At 39.2% G+C, this 24,855-nt stretch overlaps 1 protein-coding gene, 1 long non-coding RNA gene and 1 other non-coding gene across 19 annotated transcripts in view; 1 reads left to right on the forward strand and 2 right to left on the reverse strand.

Annotated features, from left to right (window-relative positions):
* LOC147355607 (uncharacterized) overlaps positions 1-1,244 on the reverse strand; it is a 32,768-nt gene extending 31,524 nt beyond the window's left edge. The window contains exon 1 of the long non-coding RNA XR_015144662.1: positions 1,108-1,244. This is a non-coding gene — a long non-coding RNA (uncharacterized LOC147355607). The remainder of the gene's footprint in view (positions 1-1,107) is intronic.
* SPPL3 (signal peptide peptidase like 3) overlaps positions 1-24,855 on the reverse strand; it is a 107,595-nt gene that overhangs the window by 70,092 nt on the left and 12,648 nt on the right. For 2 of the 17 annotated variants that reach the window (XM_086348303.1, XM_086348308.1), the window contains exon 2: positions 24,122-24,401. The exons of 10 other annotated variants lie outside the window; for them this stretch is intronic. The gene's annotated coding sequence lies outside the window, so the exon portion shown is untranslated. Of the gene's footprint in view, positions 1-19,513; positions 19,597-23,943; positions 24,402-24,855 lie in introns of those variants that run through there. 5 more of the 17 variants (XM_086348304.1, XM_086348299.1, XM_086348313.1 and 2 more) reach the window with 3 other exon arrangements.
* LOC147355608 (signal recognition particle RNA) lies at positions 22,510-22,795 on the forward strand. The gene has a single exon (XR_015144917.1).

Consider the following 24,855-nt stretch of genomic DNA (forward strand, 5'->3'; position numbering starts at 1 on the left):
ATCAAACACTGACTACTAGAGCAGGACTATTCAAAGTGTGGTTCGGCACTGGTACTGGTCCACAAACCATTCGTTACTGATCCATTTAAAAGTACGGTTAAAAACAAAGAATAAATGTTGCAAAAGCATTTACACAATTTGGTAATTTTATGTCTGTTGACCCTGAGAATGAAAATTGGGGACATGCATTTTGGAAGGTTTTTTTTAATCTGGTAATTTATGTTTAGTGTATTTTATCCAAAAATCTGTTTGTGACAAACTGGGGGGAGGAAGGAAGGAGGAACTGGTATTTTATCAGAAATAGTTTAAGAAGCAGAAGCCAGCAAACTTCTTCAGTAAAGGGCCAGATGGTAAATATTTCAGGCTTTACAAGCCATACAGTCTCTACTGCAACTACTCAATTCTGCTCTTACAGCATCAAAGAAGCCACAGATGACAGGCAAACAAAACAGGTCTGGTCGTGTTGCAACAAGACTTGAGCTACAGAAACAGGCGGTGGGTCAGATTCGGCTTGCAGGTCATAGTTTGCTGACTCCCGTAGCGTAACATTAAAGAAAAATAGGCTAAGGAAGGAGACAAAGCACAAAATATTCTGAAAGGAAAGAACCTTGGGAAGGGTTTTGGAAAAGAGTATGATTTCTGGAAACCAATCCTGAAGAGACTGCTACCCACATGATCTAGATTTCCTTTAGCTATCCATCAGCCATGTTTCTCGTCATTCGTGAACCAGACTGTGGTGGACTTCTGCTTCGTTATAATAAACAAACTTCAGTGCCCTAAGATGACACTACACAGATAAAATATCCTTGTTTATATACTTTTTAGCAAAGGACTGAATCGTAGTGTAACTGGCAGGGGACAACACTGTCTGACATTACACTTACAATCAAATCTCTGGTAGATTTTTAAAACATCACATTCTTCAAATAACATATAAAAAACAATCCAATCTCCTAACAGATTAGTCCTGTCCCTCAGTATTCGTGTTTTAAAATAGTTTTTGTAAAAAAATAAATAAATAAATAAAATAAAATAGTTTTTGTGCCTAGGAAGTACAAAGCTCTGCTGGTGGTATGTATTACTAAGAGTATAAAAATAAGATTTTACCTTCAGTCCCCAGCTCTGAGCTGCCTCAGGAGAGGCCACAGACATCACAGAACGGACACAAATCATCCACACTGTGCCCCATTCAAGGTTTGCAAAACTAATAGCATAGTTTTAAGGTACTAAGTTACTGGTGGCTTCTTATTCCATGAACGTAACTGAAACAGGAAAAAGTAAAGTATACCATTGTAAACTCCTTAAATTTTGGGTGAAACTGCATAACATTATTTCAAGAGCAATGGTGATAAATTAAAGATGTACACTGTAAATCTTGTATCAACCACTAAAATTATAAAACAAAAGACATTAAGTTAAGTTAGTAAGCCAAGAAAGCCAAAATGGAATCATAAAAATACTCGGCTAATGTTAAGAAGGGGCAGCAAAAATGAGAAAGGAGGAAGAAAAGATGGAACAAATAGAAAGCAAAAAGCAAGAAAGAAAATATCTTAATACAAGAATATCAACTTACAGTAAATGTGAATGAAATTAACTAATTAAAAGCCAAAGATTGGACTGGATTGGAAAAGCAAGACCCAACCTATGCTAACTAACCCAGTGTAAAAACAAAGACACAACTAGATTAAACGTAAAAGGATGGAAATATATATATACACTATGCAGGCACTAATCTGGAGTGGCACAAACATCAGCAAAATAGACTGTGGAACAAGAAATAATAGGGGATATTACATAACAAAGGAAGGGTTAATCATCAAAAGGACATACCAATCCTAAACACGCATCCTGAACAGAAATTCAACATTCAGTGAACTGAAAGAAGAAGCAGGCAAAGCAATTAACATTGGACACTTCAACACATCTTTCTCAGTAATTGACAAAATTTTAAAAAATCAGCAAGGATTTGAACACTATCAATTAACCTGACCTAATAGATATTTATATGTTTTACCCAAAAACAGCAAAATCACGTTCTTACCTAAAACATGAACATATTTTGGACCACTAAAAAAAAAAAAAGTACACATATACAATGAAATATTATTCAGCCATAAAAAGGAACGAATTTGAGTAGGTTCTAGTGAGGTAGATGGACCTAAAGCCTGTTAAACAGAGTGAAGTAAGTCAGAACGAGAAAAACAAATATTGTATATTAATCCATATATGGGGACGACAGAGGATGAGACGGTTGGATGCATCACTGACTCAATGGACATGAGTTTGGGTAAACTCCAGGAGCTGGTGATGGATGGGGAGGCCTAGCATGCTGCAATCCATGGGGTCGCAAAGAGTCGGACACGACTGAGCGACTGAACTGACTGAATCCATATATATGGAATCTGGAAAAATGGTACTGATGAAGCGATTTGCAGGGCAGGAACAGAGACTCAGACACAGAGACCAGACCTGTGGACAGCAGGGGAAGGAGAGGGTGGGAGGAACTGAGAGCAACAGTGAAATATGTACATTACGTGTGTCAAACAGATAGCTACCGGGAAGCTGCTGTACTGGCAGGGAGCTCAGCCTGCTGCCCTGTGACAGCCAAGATGGGTGGCGTGGGAGACGGGAGGGTGTCAAGGAGGGGACGTGTGTATGCCTATGGCTGATTCAGAAACCAACACAACGCTGTAAAGCAATCTTCCTGCAATTAAAAATAAATTTTAAAATAAATAAATGAATTTTAAAGTTAAAATTTTGCAATCAGAAAAACAAAAATTGGTGAGGGACAGGGAGGCCTGGCATGCTGCAGCCCATGGGGTCGAAAAGAGTCGGACACGACTGAGCAACTGAACTAATAAAAAGCACATTCTCTAACTAGAAGAGAAACTATAAATTAATAGAAAGACATACTTCTAAATATATAAGCCATGGGTCCAAGGAGACTGTCAGAGAAATAGAAAATATTTTGATTTGAATGAAAAGAAAACAGATTAAAGTTTATGCACTAGAGGTAAAGAAGTGCTGAGGGGTAAATTTATCACTTTAAATGCTTATTTTGAAAAAGAAGAAAGATTTCAAATCAATGACCTAAGCTCTCACCTTGAGAAACCAGAAAAAGAAAAGCAAATAATATACCACATAAGAAGAAAGGAAATAATAAACATAAGGCCAGACATTTAAAGTAAAATTTAAAAAAGCCCACTGAAGAGTCCGCAATAAAAAACAAAAGCGACTCTGAAAAGATAAAATTAGTAAACTAGCTAGACTGATCAGGAAAAAGAAGACACAAATTACCAATACCAGAAATGAAAGAAGGGGTATCGTAACACACAGCACAAAAATAAAAGGTAATGAGAAAATAAGAACTAATATTATGAGAATTAAGAAAATATTATAAATTTATGCCAACAAATTAAGACAACCTGGAATAACCTGGAATAACTGAGAAGACAAACTATCAATTGCAATACTAACAGCGATAAAGATATATACCATAAACCCTAAATCAACCTCCAGAAGTAAGAAAACCTAAATAGCCTAGTTTCTGGTAACAAAATTGAATTTATAGTTAAAAAATCTTTCTATAAAGAAAACTTCAGGCCCAGCTGGCTTCACTGGTGATCTACCAACCATTTAAAGGAAGCAATAATAATACCAAGTCTACACAAACCTCTTGCAGAAGAGGAGGAAACATTTTCTCACTCATTTTATGAGGCCAGCACTACCAAAACCAAAGATGTTACAAGAAAATAGTAGATCAATACATCTTAAGAATATAGATGCAAAAGTCTATAACAAAACTTCAGCAAACCAAACCTTGCCACAAATACATCATAATCCCAGGAATGCATGATTGGTTTAACATTCTAAAATCAGTGTAATTTGCCATATCAAGAAAAAAATATATATATAAGATCATCTCAACAGACACATACAAAACATCTGACAAAATCCAACATCCATTCTGATAAAACCTCATGACAAGCTTGGAATAAAAGGAAACTTCATCCTTATAAAAGGCATCTAGAAGAACTGCTTGATGGTCCAGAGGTTAGGACTTCATGCTCTCAAGTGGCAAGGGTCCAGCTTCAATCCCTGGTCTAGGAACTAAAAGCCCACAAGCCAAGCAGTGCAGCCAAATACATAAATGGTATCTAAGAAAAACCTAGATCACAGAGAATGTAACAGGCTCAATCTTTTCTACCTAAGATCAACAACAAGATCAAGATGTCCACTCTTGTTATTTCAACTCAACATTCTGATGGAAGTCCTAGTCAGTGCAATGAGGCAAGAAAAAGAAGAGGCATCTGAATTAAAAAGGATTACACAGAAGTACCTCTATTTGCAATGATATAACTGTGCAAGTACAAAATCCTAAGGAACCCACCAAAAATTACTATAAAATGTGTATTTAGCAAGGTTGCAAACTACAAGAGCAGTTAGAACAGTTATATTTTTATATACTATCAATGAAAAATTGAAAATTAAAATTTCAACACAAACACTATTTGCAATTGCATCAAAAATATGAAAAGAGATACATTTAACAAAGTATGAGGAAGAACTATGTACTGCAAACTACAAAGCACTGCTGTAACAAATTTAAAGACAAATTTAAAGTCTAAGCAGAGATACTGTTAAGACTCAATATCCTTAAGATGTTAATCTCCCAAATTGAGCTTGAGACTCAACAGGATCCTAGTCAAAATCCCATCTGACTTTTAAACTAGAAATCCACAAGTTGACTCTAAAATAGGAAGGACCCAGAATAGGTCAAACAATTTTAAAACAGAAGAAAACTGAAAGATCCTCGCTCTCTGATTTTAAGACTTGCTATACCGCTATAGTGATACAGTCATTAAGACAATGTAACAGTGATGTGAAGATAAAAGCACAGATCCACAGAACAGAGAAACCACGAATAAATACATGTGTTTATAGTCAATTGTTTGACAAAGGTGCAACTAATTCAATGTGAAAAGGACAGTGTTTTTAAAAAATGGTGCTGGATCAATTGTATATTCACATGGAAATGGGAATAAAAAACAAGCAGTATCTTACCTCTCACACCATACACAAAATTTAACACAAAATGGATCAAAGACCTGAACAAAGGACATGAACTTTTTGGAAGAAACCCCAGGGAAAAACTAGTATGACCTTAGGTTAGGCAAAGATTTCTCACCTAGTGCATGAAAAGTATGCATAATGAAGTGGGGGGGATAAATTAGACCATCAAAATTTAAAAAAACTCTGTTCTTCAAAAATGCCGTTCAGAAAATGAAAAGGCAAGTTAAGAACATGCAAAGAATATATCTGACAAAGAACTTGTATCCAGAATATACTTAGAATTCTTATGACTCAATAAAACAAAAAACCAATGGAAAAAATGGGTAAAAGATTTCAGTAGACATTAACAAAGAAGACAGACTAGTTTCGACTAAACACGTGTAAAGATGCTCAACATCATCAGTCACCACGGAAACACAAATTTAAGCCAATAGTGAGATGCCATTATACACCTAGAATGCTACAGAATGAAGCAACTAAAACTGTCTGCTAGGAGACTGGAGAAACTGGACCTTACACTCTGCAGGTGGGAATGCAAAATGCTACAGTCTTTTTGGAGACTATGTGAGAACAGTCTCACAGTTCACCAACTGAGACAGAACAACTAACTCAACTGACAGTCAGTTGACAGTTTGACAGTTTCTTTAAGATTCAACATATACTTACAACATGACCCATTCCTGCTCTTGGGTTTTACGCAAGAGAAATAAAATCATGTGTCCACAAAAAGACTTGTATTTAGATATTCATAGCAGTTTTATTTATAATAACCAAAAAAAATAGGAGAAAGTGTCCATCAACTGACTGGTGAATGGTAAACATATTGAGATATATCCACAGAGCAATTAAAAACAAACTTCTAGGGAATTCTCTGGCAGTCCAGTGGTTAGGACTTGGCACTTTCACTGCCGGGACCTGGGTTCAATCCCTGGTTGGGGAGCTAAGACCCTGCAAGTTTTGCAGCAGAAAAACCAAAACAAAAAGCCCCACAAACATTCCTGCAAGCAAAGTGAAGAGTTACACTAAGTGGAATAAACAGGTCACATAACTAACTTCACATCAGTTCAAGTCTTGTGTTTTTACTACAGAAGAGCTCTAAATTATATTTTACTACCAGAGGAATGGAATTATTTAGCTTACAAGACAAGAGAAGAAGTAAGGCTTCCAATTCTGCTCCACTGGCCCAACCAACTCTAAGCTTAGCCACTTGCAGACTGTGCACTCAGCTGAGAACAGGCATTAATAAAACAGCCCTTAAATTAATATTTCATCATACCAACAAACCAAAGCATTTAAAACTCAACACTAAAAAGCATCATTATTTTTCTGTTAGGCGAATGCTTGCAAGCCCATTTCAAAACGTTAACGAAGAGTCAGACTTTATTTGGAAATTATCAAAATCATAACGTGTGCCAAAAACACAACATAGCCAAAGAAACTGTTGACCCCCCCCCAAAAAAACCCCACAGTACCACTCATAGTATTCCTTGATCCCACAACTGTGCACTAAGCACCTGCAGTACACAGGGTTTCACATGGCCTTCAAATCCATGAACTCAAAAACGGGTCCTGGGGCCACATTATCAAAAATGCCAAGAGCACAAAGATGAGTGCAGTAGGCTGTGCCACGTACATGTGTGCATTAACTCGTGATCTTTGTTTTCTCGGTCAGGACACCACTCACGGACCCCAGTCCAAAGGCATGTGAATCTCATTGAGAGTAACGGCATTTTAGCACTCAGAAAATCACAACGGCTGATAGAACATTTGTTAGAACATTAAGGTACCCAAGAGTCAGTGAGTGATGCTGAATGCAGTGGTCACATTTGGTGACAGGATTTGTGCCTTCAATATGCAAGTGTCTATATCCAGTGTCACTGGGGCACTGATCTGTTATCTCCCCATCCTTTTTTTAAAAAATATTTATTTTATTTATCTTTGTTTATTTGGCTGCTCCGGGTCTTAGCTGTGACATGCAAGATCTTCAATCTTCGTTTCAACATGTGGGATCTAGTTCTCTGACCAGGGATTGAACTTAGGTCCCCTACAAGGGGAGCATAGGGTCTTAGCCACCGGACCACCAGGGAAGTCCCCTTAACCCATCCTTGAGGCAATGAATTGATCAGACACCAGGAGGCCACAACCTGCCTTCAGGGCTAAATAAATAACACAAACCAGTGATGTAGAGACTCAGTGTACAGGAACAGAAAGTGCTAGGGACTGAGGCAAATCAGAAAATGTACACTATGAGTAAAGACACTCAAATATTAAGACACTTGACCAAATTTAGTCCTAGTAATCAAGTGATTGGGACACACAACCTACTCTTGACACCTCCTTTCTCTCAAAGCTGTCTTAATCACATTTGCTGGCATTTGACCCAGCAAATGCCAAACAGTCTCTAACAACACTGCAAACTCATAGGAGAGAGAGTCCCAGCAGGCATAAAGTCATTAATTAATTATAGAGATCAAACCTACAACTTTTAATGTCTAACCAAGTGAGTTATTCGGTCAAACAGTACAAGTAGTGCGTAAGTGATAAAGAACAGGCCAAAGCAGACCCTAAACATACAGAACAATTATAATCAGGACCAAACAATAGCAGATCTAACAGATTTCTTTCATTTGCTAAGAACAATGGAAACTCAAACACCCTTAATGAAGGAGACAAACTGTTTTTTCCTCTTGCTAATCTTTACTCACAATAAAAAAATTGACCTGTAAGGAGTTTGCTTCTCTGTACCCCTTTAAAGACTGTCTTCCCCATTAAAATAGAACAACAAAAAAAGTCAGGCATAAAATAACATAAATTTAAACTGAAATGTGTTGTTAGAAATTTTATGTAACAACTAAAATTTAAGAACCAGAAATACAGGCTGATCAGCACTCATCTGTTTCTCCAGAGATACACAATCATCATACACGTGAGCAGAAAATCTAGATCAAAGCTCTTAGACCTTCAGGACTGTGTTGTACAGTATGGTAGCTGCTAACCACGTGTAGCTACTGAGCTCTTGAAATGGGGCTAGTCTGAATTGAAAAGACCTTGTACTAAAAATATAAAGTATCTTGCTAATAATTTTGTACTGGTTACATACAATAAATGATTCGATAAATACTTTTGATATATTTATAAGTAAGTAAGTGTTGGTCGCTCAGTCCTGTCTGACTCTCTATGATCCCATGGACTGTAGCCCAGCAGGCTCCTCTGTCCATAGAATTCTCCAGGCAAGAATACTGGAGTGGGTTGCCATTCCCTTCTCCAGGGGATCTTCCCAACCCAGGGACTGAACTCAGGTCTCCCACATTGCAGGCAGATTCTTTATTATCTGAGCTACAGGGAGGAACCATATATTGTTATGCGTGCTAAATTGCTTTAGTCATGTCTGACTCTGCAACCATGTATGGACTGTAGCCCACCAGGCTCCTCAGTCCATGGGATTTTTCAGGCAAAAATACTGCAGTGGAGTGCCATTTCCTTCTCCACAGCAAATTTTCGACCCCGGGATCAAACCTGCATCTCTTACTTCTCCTTCATTGGCAGGCAGGTTCTTTAACACTGAAGCCACCTGGGAAGTCCTATATATTGATATATACAATATTAAATAAATAAATGATATTATTAAAGTTAATTTCATCTATTGATTGTTACTTTTTAATGTGGCTACAACTGAAGTTTAAATCATATATGTTCCTCATATTTCTACTGGACAGTGCTGCCCTAGAATTTTACAACTAACTCCTCCAATGATTACTTTCCTGGCAAAAAGAGATCTGGAGCCTCACCCCCACCCATACAAACAACAACAACTTCAGTCATTAAACCAGTCCCAGGACTACTGACAATGCAGCCGGTTGCCAGAGTAATCTGGTCCCTCACAAACCCAGAGGTAGGTCACTAGTTTAACAATCACCTGAGGCTACTTTCTTCCTAAATGATTCTAGCATGTAAAAGAAACAAGGAGTGGGAAGAAAAACCTGTGAGTCAAAAGATGGTTTTTTTTTCCCCTCAATGCTAGATTTTTAGGTGACTAAAACTAAGGTTCAATTTTGGTACTAAACTGTTAAGAACAAACAGATGTAACATTCTAAAACCACCATTTCCTTCCTCTTCTATAAATCCTTAAACATAAATTACACAAAACCACTTCACACCCACTAGGATGTCTGTAATTAAAGATGGACAGTGAGGGACCTCCCTGGTGGTCCAGTGCTCAAGAATCCACCTTGTTATGCAGAAGACTCAGGTTCACCTCTGGCCAGGGAACTAAGATCCCACAGGACACAGGCTAACTAAGCCCAAGAGCCACAACAAAAGTTCCTGCATGATGCAACAAACATTCCACATGCCACAGCTGAGACCTGATGCAGCCAAATAAATAAATACTGAAAAAAAAAAAAAAAAAAGACGGACAATGACAAGAACTGGTGAGGATTGTGGAGATCAGAACCCACATACACTGCAAAGGGAATAAAAAATGGTGCAGCCATTTTGGAAAACTGTTTAGCAGTTCCTCAAAACGTTAAAACCCCCAAACCCTAAGAGCCAGCAATTCCACTCCTAGGATTCTACCCAAGAGAAACGGAAACATGTGTCTTCACAACAACATTATTGTACATAATAGCCAAAAGGTGAAAACAACCCAAACAATTATAATGTGTATAAACAGAATGTGGCATATACATACAACTGAATGCTATTTGGCAATAAAAAAGAATGAAGCACTAACACACGCTACAACATAATGGACTCTGAAGACATTACGCTAAGCAAAATTAGTCAGAAGACATTATTTTATTATTCCATAATTATATGAAATAGACAAGTCCACAGAAACCAAAAGCATGTCAGAGGCTGCCAGGGCTGGGGAAAAGGGAAGGAAGGAGTTGCTAACAGGTACAGAGTCTCTTTGGGGGTGAAAAAAACGCTCTAAAATTGATTGTAATCATGGTTGCACAACTCTGTGAATGTACGAAAAACCACTGGGTTGTACACGTTAAACTAATGAATTGTATAGCATAGTATGTGACTGCAGCCATGAAATTAAAAGACACCTGCTCCTTGGAAGAAAAGCTATGACAAACCTAGACACTGTATTAAAAAGTAGAGACATCACTTTGAAAGCAAAAGTCTGTATAGTCAAAGCTATGGTTTTTCCAGTAGTCATGTTATGGATGAGAGAGTTGGACCATAAAGAAGGCTGAGCACCGAAGAACTGATGCCTTCTTGATTGTGGCACTGGAGAAGACTCTTCAGAATCCCTTGGATAGCAAGACGAGTAAACCAGTCAATCCTAAAGGAAATCAACCCTGAGTATTCGTTGGAAGAACTGATACTGAAGCTCCAATATTTTGGCCACCTGATGTGAAGAACTGACTCTTTGGAAAAGACCCTGATGCTGGGAAAGATTGGGGGCAGGAGGAGAAGATGGTGACAGAGGATGAGATGGTTGGATGGCATCAGCGACTCAATGGACATGAGTTTGAGCAAGCTCCGGGAGATGGTGAAGAACAGGGAAGCCTGGTGTGCTGCAGGCACGATTTACTGACTGAACAACAATAGTACGTGAATTTTATCTCAATAAACCCATTATAAAATATAAAACATTAGAATGAAAACCATAATGCTCCAGAAAGGGACCTATATGAAATGCTTCATTTTAGAATAGAGAGAACAAATGATAGCTAGCCATACGAAAAGAAAGAGAAAATTTCAATTATGACCGACTGCCATTACCGGCCCAAATGCCTCACTCCTTCCCAAATCTACTCCTCAGCCCTGTGATTTTGCAGCTCCTCCCACCAAACAGTCAAGATTGAGTTTTGTGGCTCCTTGTCTCTGGGTTCCACCACATGACTTGTTCTGGCTGAAAGAATGAAGGACAGATGGCAGTGTGCCACTCCTGAACGTCAAGAAGTCTTGCACGTTTCCATGTGCCCTGCTGAGCTTCTGCCACCGTCATGAGAACTTCCCTTGGGCAGCTGCTGCCCATGCAGCCTGAGCTCCGAACTGAACACACACGGAGCAGAGTCACCCGGCTGACTGACAGATCTGAAGCCAAGGGCAAAGTTGCCCAAGTCAACGTGCAGATCGATGGCTATTTTAAGCACTGAGTTCTGGGGCACTTTGGTATGCGGTATTATGGTGGTGATATTAAACTAACACAGTAACCAATTCTCCCACTGTATTTTGAAGAAGTTCCATGAAAGAAAGTGATTATCAAGGTAGGTCCAGCTTAACACCGTGAATAAAAATAGTTTAATTTACTCAGCTTAAGAGAAGGATCTATGCATCTCAAATTTTAATGCTTGTCCCTTTAACCTCTTAAACTAAAGGTTGAGAACTTAAGATATTATACACTCTTTCATCTTACTAATTTTATTATTTTAGGATTTTTATTTTAAAAAAATGAAAGATGGAATAATACTAATTTAAATAAACTATGTACTAAACCACTAGGGATAAACATATGAACAAAGTATAACCCACATCCTCAAAACTTTACAGGGATATAAACAAGGAAACAAACAACAGCTGAAAGAGGCAATGAAGTGTTCTAAGAGAGCACGAAGGGTCATCCAGGAGCAAAGATAATGAAGAGGAGGCAAATGTTTAAAATTATATACATGTAATATATAATTATAAAGGGCTTCCCAGGTGGCACTATCGGTAAAGAACCCACTTGCCAATGCAGGAGACCTGAGAGACGAGGGTTTGATTCCTGGGTTGGGAAGATCCCCTGGAGGAGGGCATCGCAACTCACTCCAGTATTCTTGCCTGGAAAATCCCATGGACAGAGGAGTCTGGTGGGATACAGTCCATGGAGTCGCAAAGAGTCAGACATGACTGAAGCAACTTGGCACGCATGCACAAAGATGTCTCCATCATCAGGACTTACTGACATGCTTGATGAAAATCAAGAATGTCTTCAAGGTTTCTGGCTGTGACGCTCAAACCAGATGCTTTCAACAGCTATGGGACAGGATGAAAGATGCGGACTCATTATAAACTTAAGGCTAAACTGAGGCACAGAGCTGAATTTCCAGAGCTCCATGAAGCCTTGTGTACCTTTGTATACAATGACTCTGGTTTAGTTTCCTATCCTCTAGTAGCAGGCACTGGACCATCTGGTCTCACTACTGGAAGCTTCCTGAGTCTCTAGCCTTTGCCTTTGCTTCCACTGTCCAATCATGTCTGTTATTCACTGCTGTCCACTGCTATGAACTTCTCTACCTGTAATTCCTTTCTAAGTTCGTGATAACCTGTAGTTCAGCTTTTAGAACTTCTGCTATTCACGAAAGCCAGAACTTGCTAGCCAAGCTAATACATCATCCTTAGGCCCGCAGGTTATTTTTCACCATTGCACAGAAGGCAAAGGTTCAAAAACAAGCTCCTAGTTCCCCAGCTTCAGGTTTATGCCTATTCCATACGACTAGGTTAATTAATTCTGACCTAAGATTGACTCACTACTGTTATCTATGAAATTTAAAACATGCACACACCAATTCAGGAGATTTTTTAAAATTGCCCTTTCTGACAAATATCATATGATATCGATTATATAAGGAATCTAAAAAAATGGTACAAATGAACTTATTTACAAAACAAAATTAGTCACAGAAATAGAAAACTTACGGCTATCAGGGCGGAGGGGATAAATTAGGAGACTGGGATTGACACACTATTTTATATAAAATAGATAACCAATAAGGATCTACTGTATAGCACAGGGAACTTCTCAAAACTCTGTAATGACCTATATGGGAAAAGAATCCCCCAAAAGAGTGGATATATGTATAACTGATTCACTCTGCTGTACAGCAGAAACACAAAATTTTAAATCAACAATACTCCAATAAATTTTAAAAATTAAAATTACAACTCTAATTGCCATTCTGAAGAATTATTAAACAACAAAAAAAGTTAATAGTCTTTTAGAAATAGGAAAAAGATGAAATGTAAGTTTCTATTTTTAAAAACATTAACTTTTAAAACAGAAGCTTAAACACAAAAAATATTAATTTCTGAAATAGTAACGAGAGAGAAAATGTTAAATTGTTCAGAAAGTAGTTTCCATATAGCTTTGAGCTCTCAAAGGAAGTTTCCTGCAAACTATCTTCATTTGAAAAAAATTTCCCCAAAACTGTTTCGCTAACTGCAAAAACAAAATACCAGAGCTCCTCTACTTGTATAAGTGTCATACATGTCCTATATGTCACATATTTAACAAGTGCTGATTTGGGAGAATTATAAACAAATAGTTAGCAGTCAGTGTGCAGGCGTTGAGGACTGGAGATAAACGAAGATGACTACTCTAAAGGGCCTGTGGTCCTTTGTAAATGTCTCCCTTAGGAGTTCAGTTCCCAGGCTGAGCCACTTTCATTCTCTACGTGCTGAATGGATATTAGGAAGTCAGGTACATCTGGCCACAACAGGTGACCCAACTTCACAGTAACAATTCTACTCTTGTATTTTCTTCAGAGTAATGAGACATCAGGCAAGTATCACTTTCTCTCTTCTGTGTGCTCTGTCATTTTATTTTTAAGGACACATTCTATTCTAAAATCCTGCACCTGACAAACTTCACCGCTAAAGGAATCATTCTTTGGAGGAAAATAAAAAAAACCTGATCATCTATTATGTATTACAGATCCTTAAACCGCGAAATTAATGACTCTGATCCTACCTTTCCAGAGTTCACTGCCAAGGTGGGAAGAGAGCCACATAAATACATTCAATACAAGGTCAGAAAATCGTAAAAGCCATCTGACAAGATCAGATAAAGAAGTACAGGCATCAGAAAAATATTTCTCCTGGGCCAATCAGAAGGCTGTAAAGAGGACAGCATTTCAGCTGGACCTTGAAAGACAGAGAAAGGCTAACCAGGTATACCAGCCAGCTTAAAGAAAAAGGGAACAGTGAGTAATCCAGCCTGGCAGAAACAACAAATTTTTAAAGAAGATATAGGACAGTAGGGTTAAAAAGCCAGGTTATTTTGACAATCAGACCGAAGACTGGATTTTACTCTGTAGGCAATTAAAAAAAACCCTAAGAATTCAAATGCAATACAGTCCAAACAACTGACAAGTAAAGATCAAAAGAAACAAAGACTGTATGTACATTACACAGCATTCATTCTCCACTGAGTCCTCTGCACAACTCCTAACTGAAATCCATGAGTTAAAAAAAAAACTCTAAACTACAGTAAAAAAAAAAAAAAAAAATTCTTTTCAAGATCAATTTCTCCTCCTTGGCTTCAAATACACAATTCTCTCCCTTACATAAAATAAAAACAAAAGACCCTAATGACTCTGCTGTCTCTATCAACCATCCTTCCTTGTGTCTTTCACATCTCATCTCTCAAACAAATGGCCAGTACCCAAAGGATGCCTTTATTTCTTCATTATCCACCCCTAATTTGGTTTTCACTCCCTCTACTCTGATCTTTATTAGTGCACTTTCAGGAATGACGTCCTTTGCAAATTCCATAGCCCGTTTTTTCTTCATTCTCTTTGAATCCTGAAGCTTTTTACACTCAGATCAGATCAGTCGCTCAGTCGTGTCCGACTCTTTGCAACCCCATGAACTGCAGCATGCCAGGCTTCCCTGTCCATCACCAACTCCCGGAGTTCACTCAGACCCATGTCCATCGAGTCAGTGATGCCATCCAGCCATCTCATCCTCTGTCGTCCCCTTCTCCTCCTGCCCCCAATCCCTCCCAGCATCAGTCTTTTCCAATGAGTCAACTCTTCACATGAGGTGGCCAAAGTACTGGAGTTTCAGCTTCAGCATCATTCCTTCCAAAGAAATCCCAGGGCTGATCTCCTTCAGAATGGACTGGTTGGATCTCCTTGCAGTCCAAGGGACTCTCAAGAGTCTTCTCCAACACCACAGTTCAAAGGCATCAATTCTTCGGCACTCAGCCTTCTTCACAGTCCAACTCTCACATCCATACGTGACCACTGGAAAAACCATAGCCTTGACTAGACAGACCTTTGTTGGCAAAGTAATGTCTCTGCTTTTGAATATGCTATCTAGGTTGGTCATAACTTTCCTTCCAAGGAGTGAGCGTCTTTTAATTTCATGGCTGCAGTCACCATCTGCAGTGATTTTGGAGCCCAGAAAAATAAAGTCTGATACTGTTTCCACCGTTTCTCCATCTATTTCCCATGAAGTGATGGGACCGGATGCCATGATCTTCGTTTTCTGAATGTTGAGCTTTAAGCCAACTTTTTCACTCTTGACTTTCACCTTCATCAAGAGGCTTTTTATAGTTCCTCTTCACTTTCTGCCATAAGGGTGGTGTCATCTGCATATCTGAGGTTATTGATATTTCTCCCGGCAACCTTGATTCCAGTTTGTGTTTCTTCTAGTCCAGCGTTTCTCATGATTTACTCTGCATAGAAGTTAAATAAGCAGGGTGACAATATACAGCCTTGATGTACTCCTTTTCCTATTTGGAAACAGTCTGTTGTTCCATGTTCAGTTCTAACTGTTGCTTCCTGACCTGCATACAAATTTCTCAAGAGGCAGATCAGGTGGTCTGGTATTCCCATCTCTTTCAGAATTTTCCACGGTTTATTGTGATCCACACAGTCAAAGGCTTTGGCATAGTCAATAAAGCAGAAATAGATGTTTTTCTGGAACTCTCTTGCTTTTTCCATGATTCAGCAGATGTTGGCAATTTGATCTCTGGTTCCTCTGCCTTTTCTAAAACCAGCTTGAACATCAGGAAGTTCACGGTTCACATATTGCTGAAGCCTGGCTTGGAGAATTTTAAGCATTACTTTACTAGCATGTGAAATGAGTGCAATTGTGCGGTAGTTTGAGCATTCTTTGGCATTGCTTTTGTTTGGGATTGGAATGAAAACTGACCTTTTCCAGTCCTGTGGCCACTGCTGAGTTTTCCAAATTTGCTGGCATATTGAGTGCAGCACTTTCACAGCATCATCTTTCAGGATTTGAAACTGCTCACCTGGAAGCTTTTTACACTACTGCCCCTAAAGGTTCTCTGAGCCTTTTCTTTTGTCACCATCACACTTTGCTAATTATTCTAACTCTGATGAAGCATCCCTTGGCTACTCCTCTTTCCTCCATTTCTCAACTGAGTATCCCAGGGCTCAACTCGAGTCTTTCATTCTTCCTCTCTGTACTCTCCCTTCAGCTCTCCCACCTGTGGTCCCAGGAAGTATTCCTGTAGTAAGACTCAACTGAGCCCTATGAAGTCAGACTTGAAAATGTTTTTAAGGTATTAAACCTTAATATTTTTAAGATATTAGTGCTTGTTCTACTCAATGGCATAGGTAAGAGAATTCATTCTCTAAAACTAGCTTTTACTTCTAACAGGAGTATTTTTGCAAGCACTTCTGAGAAATGAATGTAAATTTCTGGGCATTTACAAAACCAGAGCATACAGTCAAAGGTTTAAAAGTTAAGACTGTCAGGCAAGGCCTGAAGATTTAGTCAAGTTTGGAAAGCCAAGCCAGACTATTCTGGGCAAAAATTAAGATAAGGAAACAAAAAGTCATGCACTATACTTAGGTCAAATGTGTATAACCAGGTTGAAGAAACAATTAACAAAACTTGGCTACACATGTCCTATTTAGGTCAAGAGTGAAGCCGAAGCCTGAGGCCTTCAGAGGGAAGTGGGTGTGCCTGGCAGACTTGAAGAGTGAGGAAAACAGATAACCCACCACTCACAGACCCTCCTCAGGCACTTTAAGGTAGAAAAATTTCCTGTGCACTTCAAACAAAAACAAAAAAATAGGCAAAGAAGAGGATTATCCACGATTATGAAGAAAACTACCTTCAAAAGATCAAAATAGACTGACTCTCTCTCCCGCGTGCGTGGGCTCTCTCTCTCTCTGTCTGTCTGTCTGTCTCTGTCTGTCTGTCTCTCTCTCTCTCCTGCTATCTTCTAAATAAAATAGAGCTGTAACACTGAAAAAAAAAAAAAAAAGATCAAAATAAACTAAACTTACAAAAAAATTTAACTTTAAACTCAAGTCACAGTTTTTCTTGTTTTCTGGTTAAGTAGCAGTGGACTGTGAAACTTGTTACTAAAAGATGACCTTGTAACACCAAGACCTCCCTTGTGGCTTAGATGGTAAAGAGTCCGCCTGCAATGCAGATCTGGGTTCAATCCCTGGGTTGGGAAGATCCCTTGGAGAAGGAAACGGCAACCCACTCCAGTATTCTTGCCTGAAGAATTCCATGGACAGAGGAGCCTGGCAGGGTTACGGTCCATGGTGTCTCAAAGAGTCAGAAACTAACGAGCTAGCGTTTCACTTATAACACATTTCAAAGGCAACAACTGAAATCAATGACAACTTACAAACTAACATTTCTAGTTCTTTTTATGCAGCATTATTCAAACATCTCCACAGAATTCTCACCAGAATAAACATCTCAAAGTTTCAATGTTGGTTAAATTGTGAAACAAGAAAAATCTTTTCCTGTGGGGAGGGACAAGAAAGGGATAGGGGATGAAGAAGGACAAGCCCAATGCATAAAACAAATAACCTACAAGGATATATAGTACAGCACAAGGAATACAGCCAATATTTTATAACAACTTTACATGGAGTATAATCTATACAAATATTAAATCATTAAATCACTATGTTGTACAGCTGAAACCAATAACGTTGTAAATCAACTATACTTCAATTTTAAAACATGGTTTTTTGGTTTTTTTTAAGGTTTTTAGAAAAAAAAAATCTTTTCTGCAGTGAGGAACTCTACCTAGAGCCAATTTGGGTCTATAAACGTAGAGAACAAATAACTTGCTTTTATATTGCATGCAGCAATTCTCAAAGCCTTTTCACATGTATTATCTCACTGAATACTGGCAATAACCCTGTGGAGTAGGACAGGCATTAATAACCACTGTACAAAATTCAACCCTGGGACTAACACAAGACTGTGCATGTGTGCTGATCCAAGTCACTTCAGTCATCTCTGACTCTATGCGACCCTATGGACTGTATTTGTAGCCTGCCTGGCTCCTCAGTCCATACATTCTCCAGGCAAGAATACTAGAATGGGTTGCCATGCCCTCCCTCCAAGGAATCTTCCTGACCCAGGGACTGAACCAGTTAATCAGAGATGAAAGTGAAAGAGAAGAGTGAAAAAGTTGGCTTAAAGCTCAACATTCAAAAAACTAAGATCACGGCATCCAGTCCCATCACTTCACGGCAACTAGATGGGAACAGTGGCAGACTTTATTTTGGGGGGCTCCAAAATCACTGCAGATGGTGACTGCAGCCATGAAATTAAAAGACTTCTTGGAAGGGAAGTTATGACCAACCTGCTGCTGCTGCTAAGTCGCTTCAGTCGTGTCCGACTCTGTGCGACCCCATAGACGACAGCCCACCAGGCTCCCCCGTCCCTGGGATTCTCCAGGCAAGAACACTGGAGTGGGTTGCCATTTCCTTCTCCAACGCATGAAAGTGAAGGTGCTCAGTCGAGTCCGACTCCGTGTGACGCGATAGACGGCAGCCCACCAGGCTCCCACGTCCATGGGATTTTCCAGGCAAGAGTACTGAAGTGGGGTGCCATTGCCTTCTCCAATGACCAACCTAGACAGCTTATTAAGAAGCAGAGACATTACTTTGCCAACAAAGGTCCGTCTAGTCAAGGCTATGGTTTCTCCAGTAGTCATGTATGGATGTGAGAGTTGGACTATAAAGAAAGCTGAGCACAGAAGAATTGATGCTTTTGAACTGTGGTGTTGGAAGACTCTTGAGAGTCCCGCGGACTGCAAGGAGATCCAACCAGTTCATCCTAAAGGAAATCAGTCCTGAATGTTCATTGGAAGGACTGATGTTGAAGCTGAAACTCCCAATACTTTGGCCACCTGATGCTAAGAACTGACTCATTTGAAAAGACCCTGATGCTAGGAAAGATTGAAGGCAGGTGGAGAAAGGGATGACAGAGGATGAGATGGTTGGATGGCATCACCGACTCAATGGACATGTTTGAGTTAACTCTGGGAATTGGTGATGGACAGGGAGGCCTGGTGTGCTGCAGTTCATGGGGTCACAAAGAGTCAGACATAACTGAGCAACTGAACTGAACTGAATCAGAGATGAAAATCACCCTCCAACTAAAGATTTATCAATTTAAAAAAAACAGAACAGAATTAGACCCTATCTTAGGGTTTCAAATAAAATTTAATGAGTAATCACTTATATTCAGTATAATTTACAAACATGTAAAAAACAATCAAGACACACCTCTACTTTAGTGCCTTTCAAAAAAATCCTTTAGCAGTTCTTCATCATACCAAACCTGGAACTCCAAAACAGAGATTATCAAGTTTTCTTTCCAAGATAGAGTAAACTGAACAAACCAAGAAATAGGATTTTCTATTAGGTCTCTATTAGACTAATGCATATTCATCAGACTAATGCCTTAAAAGTATTTAAAAACCTACCTTTTTCAGAGGAGCTCAATCTAGTCTTATCATGGCAAATGAGTGCATCTGCTTTATTTTAAGCTTCGGCTCTAATGAGACCTATTAACAAAATCTGAGAGGTAATTCATTGTGAGCATCATGGGAACTAACTGTAGATTTTCCCTGTAAAATTGAATTTGATCACCTGGAGCTCCTCTAGATACCCAAGGGGTTAAAAATTCCAGAAGATGCGCACTCTGCCTCTAATTCTTTAAGTGAGGATTAGGAAATAACCCATAGAAACTCAAAGTTGCTAACGTTTCTTGATTTATACATACAACAAATAAAATCACTACTTTCCTTTAAATCCTAAGAAGGAATCGTTAAACTCCAGAAAATACAGAATTCTGAAAAATCAAATTATACTTATGGCTCTACTGTCAGGGACAGCAATCACATAAAAGTTTCAGGTGCTAAACATAGCCAACTAAAACAGTACCTCATGAGACGCTCTCAGGACATCCTTGATTTTGCACAGGATGGCTTAATGAAACAGGTAAGAATGATGAAAACTAAGTTACTAATGTTAAAGTAAAATACAATTATAGAGAACTACGTAATACCTCGATGCAGTGGCATTTATATCTCTAAAATAAATGATTACTGAAATGTATTTTGAGAAATGCTTGAACAATAGGCATTTTAATTCATAGTACTACTTGATAAATTACAGGCTGACATGGTTACCAACTCTTCAGCTCTCCCCCTCCCCAAGGCTTTATAAGAAACACTGAGGAAAATTATTTCAATACAAATTCATAGTCTTAGCTTCGGCTAATTTTAGCTTGAATCATGTATCACCAAAACATTACTACTACAGCACTGTAACTATAGGCAAAATATGTTTTAAAAATAAAAGCAAATCTAAAGTCTACAATGCTGCTCACACATCTTCAAGTAAATAGTTTCTCTCTGAAAAACTTTCAGCAGATGCAATGATCACAATGCACAATCAGATATGATCACAACAGATACAGTGATACATAACAGAAATCCAAAAACAGATGTAACTCCCATTTGCTCCAGAGATCCACCTTGTTTTTCACTCTCCAGTTTTAGCATTATTCATAAGCATCTGACATAACGATGTCCTTTATCACAACAACATATCACCCCAATATAATGCAGTCCTCAGAGCAGATCTTCAGACAGGCAGCCCAGGGGGAGGTATGCACATTCATTGGTTCGGTAAATATTAATATTTGCCAAACCACCTATTGTATGCCAGGCACTGGACAGAGCACCAAAAGAGAAAGACTTTCATCTGTGTAACTTGTGGTTTACTGACATCCTTCAAAAACACACAAAATGTGAGGAGCCCCATTAAGGAATTTGGATTCTATTCTAATGTGGCCAAAAGCCATTGAAGAGTTTTGAACAGAGGACTGAGGTGATCTGAATCAGGCTGTCAGAAGACCACTCAGGAGAATGGATGGTGATTGTGCAGAGAACGGAGGGAACCAGTGCGGAGACTAAAAAGAGATTCAAGCAGAAGAGGGTTGGCTGAGGGTAGTGACTACGGACAAAGCAGCACACAGTCAATGTTAGAATTTTGGTGTCCAATAGTCTAGACTTAGAACCATTTTTCCATTTATATACTTGGGCAAGTTACTTATACCCTTGAGCCTTGGTTTCCTTATCGATCAATGCTTCTAAAGCCGCAGCACACAGAAAACACAACAAATTATGATATACTATCAATTCTTCAATAACAAATTCATCTGAATGAGGTTCACATGGGCTCACTTCCTCCCCCCAACCCTTGCTTACATCAAAATGAACCCTAACGTAAGTAATTTTTACCAAGAGCAATTATACACAAGCACTGCAGTGACTCCATCAAGAGAGAAGGATGTTTCTCACCCACCTTACGCTAAAACAACTGCTCATATATATAGATTAGCAAGGTGTTTTTCTCAAATTAACGAAACTCTAGTTTGCACCTTCAATGTGTGTTTTCACATGCATTATTTTATTTCCTCAGTGTTTATGAATAAAAACGAGACAAGGAGAAACTTGCGGTTGATCGTGATAAAGACTGTGGTGTTACTACCAATTATTTTAACTTCTGTCAATCGTTTTTATTTAAAACTATTAAGGGACGGTACCCTCACTCTGACAGCACTGAAACACCAGGGAACTAAGTTACCAGAAGCTTTCTTCTGCAACTATAAGTTCACAAACATTCAGCTGTCTGCAGCTTCCCCTTACATTTTTTTCTTTTTTCAGTGTGAAAAAATTTTTATTGAAGTTGGCAGTTAATAGGATACTGGTGACATTAACAAAATAACCTGTTTGGTATTTTGGTTGAGGAAGCTAGATTAATGTAAGTTTAGGCTTGAACTGATATTAAGAAAATGTATTCTACTCTCTCTAGAATGTAGTCGGGAAACCTGTGCACAGGAGAGGATTATTTTCTGGGTTTTGATTTTAAAAACGATCTGAGGCTTGGCTGCATGATAAAGGGAAGGTGGAAAACTGAGCAGCGAGGTAGATACTTTATGACATTCAGCCCAGGAAGGAAGTGGCAGTACTGAGATCCAAATTCAAGCTCTCTCAGGGACAACACCTATAAACACCCTGGTATAAAGGTTCTGGATCTGCCCCGACACTTATCCTTTCAACAAAGGATGAACTACCCTTTGAAAACCTATATATTCAATCATTCAGTAATTACTAAGCACGAGCTATAGGCAAGACAAAGTGCTGGGCGCTAGAGGAGGACAAAAGTTAGTGCAATTGCATCCTAACCCTCAAAAAGCTTGGGTTTCCCTGGTGGCTCAGTGGTAGAGAATCCGCCTGCCAATGGAGATCCCTGGATCTGGAAGATCCCCTGGAAGAGGGCATAGCAATGCACTCCAGTATCCTTGCCTGGGAAATCCCACAGCCAGAGGAGCCTGGCGGACTACAGTCCAAGGGGTCGCAGACAATCAGACAAGACTTAGCAACTAAACAACAGACCTTCAAAAAGCTTAGCTGGGCTCGGTGGCGTGCACCTGTAGTCCCAGCTACTCGGAGGCTGAGGCTGGAGAATGGCTTGAGCCCGGGAATTCTGGGCTGTTATGTACTATGCTGATCAGGTGTCTGCACTAAGTTTGGCATCAATATGGTGACCTCTCAGGAGTGGGGGACCACCAAGCTACCTAAGGAGGGGTGAACCTGCCCAGGTCGGAAATGGAGCAGGTGAAAACACCTTGCTGATCAAAAAGCTTACCATCCAGTGAGGAGACTAGGTATTCACACGTGAAAAGAAGAAGTAAGGCAGACAGAACAAGTGTCAAAAACAAAGAGCTCACTTTCAGTAGGGGTGGTCAGAAAAGTATCACAGCTGGGTAACAGAACTGACCAAATCTGTTAGAAAAAAAGCAGGCACAAGAAACCAGAGAACAGCATGAACATATGTGTAGGGGCTTTATGAAAAAAAAAAAAAAAAACCTATCATGAAAAATTTCAACATGTAAAATGTACACAGGATAAATGCACTCACCACTGAGCTTCAACAATCATCAACTCAAGGTCAATTTTTTCTTATAATTTACATGTCTGCCTCACAAAAACCCTAAAGGAACCTATTTTCGAATGTTCCTACATTTTTCACTGACTCCATCTTCAGACAAATCCATACCACAGTAGTCTCCACAAGGCTGACTTTCCTAAAGGCCACATACAAATAAACCGCAAGACTATTTTCAAAAAAATCAACTCTTGATTGTCTACACAAACCAACGGAACAGTGACAAAGTTATTCCAATATGACAAGACAATCCAAAGAGGTTTGCATGTACTTTGAGATTACCTTTTCCATACTTAATATGTTCAACAGTTAAGTTCTCATTGACTATTAAGTTCTCATTGAACTTAATAGTTCAATGAACATGAATAAAATGATGGAGAATTCATGTCCTAAAAAAAAAGCATCACAGGTGAAGTATCTTGGACAAATCATTCGGGCTCCTGAGCCTAAGTTTCCTCCTCTATAAAACAGAGAAAGATCACCTGCCTCAGGTACTTGTGAGAATCAACTGAGTGTATATGTTAAATGCCACATGGTTGGCTCTTTATATCACCCCCCGACTGACTTGGGAAGAACTAGTCAGGAAGAAAGCTGCCTCGTTTCCCAATCCTCTCTCCCCTTTCTCAGGATGATGCCTGGTTTCCGAACTCTCTCTCTCAAGATAATGTAAAAACTTTCTCCATCTCAAAACGTGCTAAAGATGAGGAGCTAAGCGTTCTGATTTCAAGGAGCTTCTTTCTTCACCTTAAAGCAAATTCAGGGACCTGAGCTTGAAGCAAGTATTCAGGAGGATAAATCTTACAGAGTATCAAACTTCACAAAACACCTCCGCCTTACAACACTCCCCGCCTCCCCCCAGCAGAGCCGTCCAACATCACACAAGAGTGTGGCCTACCTAGTAAAACACTCCCACTATCCCCACTTCTCAGCCGCTGCGCTTACTCTCTGAGCCATCCACAGCCCCTCTACAGCGCGCTACAGACAGCAGGGCGGCCATCAGGACACTGAGCGGGGCCAGCGTGTTAAGAAGCTCAAGATGAGGCATGCAAGGGCATCTGCACTTGCTTTCTTACTCTGTCCACGAGAAAGTGCGAATTCTAATCCCGGTGTTCCGAATCACGTGCTATGGAGAGGCAGTTGACCGTTGCTCAAAATAATTCACCGTTGCTCAAAATCATCAAGGAAGTTTAAACAGCTTTTAAAAAATACATATGTTGTCACAACTGTTCATTAGGATTTTCATTCTTCCTTTAGCATTGCTTTCTCTAAGTTATCTTCTTTTTTTTCTTTTTTGTATGTACGTAACTGAAGTTCTCTTTTGAATTATCTTCTTCAATCACCAATCCTCTTTCCCTATGAGAAGACATAATGCGTTCCTCACTTATCATAACCCCATCCACCACAAATCATCCCCTGGGTTAAAGCCTTCATCCAAAGCCATTCTTTTCAGGTATTACTCATTTCTTTGCTGTTCCCCTAAGATAATTATAATGTAGTGAGGTATAGCACCTTACAGTTTACCCTGTAGTTTGTAAACTTAATTCATTTACTCCTTACAGCTTATGAGAAAGATAATTCTATTTTGTAGGTAAGAGGAAAAGAATGGAGAACTATCTTGTCGAGTTATAAAGCAAGTTAAGAGGTGAACCCGACGTCCAAACCAACTCTAAACGCCAAGCTCTTCCCACTCTATTATGCTCTTTTCTAAGAAGGGAAAGCCTACAGTTCTATCAAAAACCACATTTGCTTCCAAGAGAAAACGATCTTCGAACAATCACTCTAGATTGCAACCAGATTTCCCATCTCT

Source organism: Bos grunniens, chromosome 17, assembly GCF_055505025.1.
Source record: "Bos grunniens cultivar Pamir isolate PY7600 chromosome 17, Bosgru_T2T1.0, whole genome shotgun sequence".
Classification (NCBI taxonomy): Eukaryota; Metazoa; Chordata; class Mammalia; order Artiodactyla; family Bovidae; genus Bos; species Bos grunniens.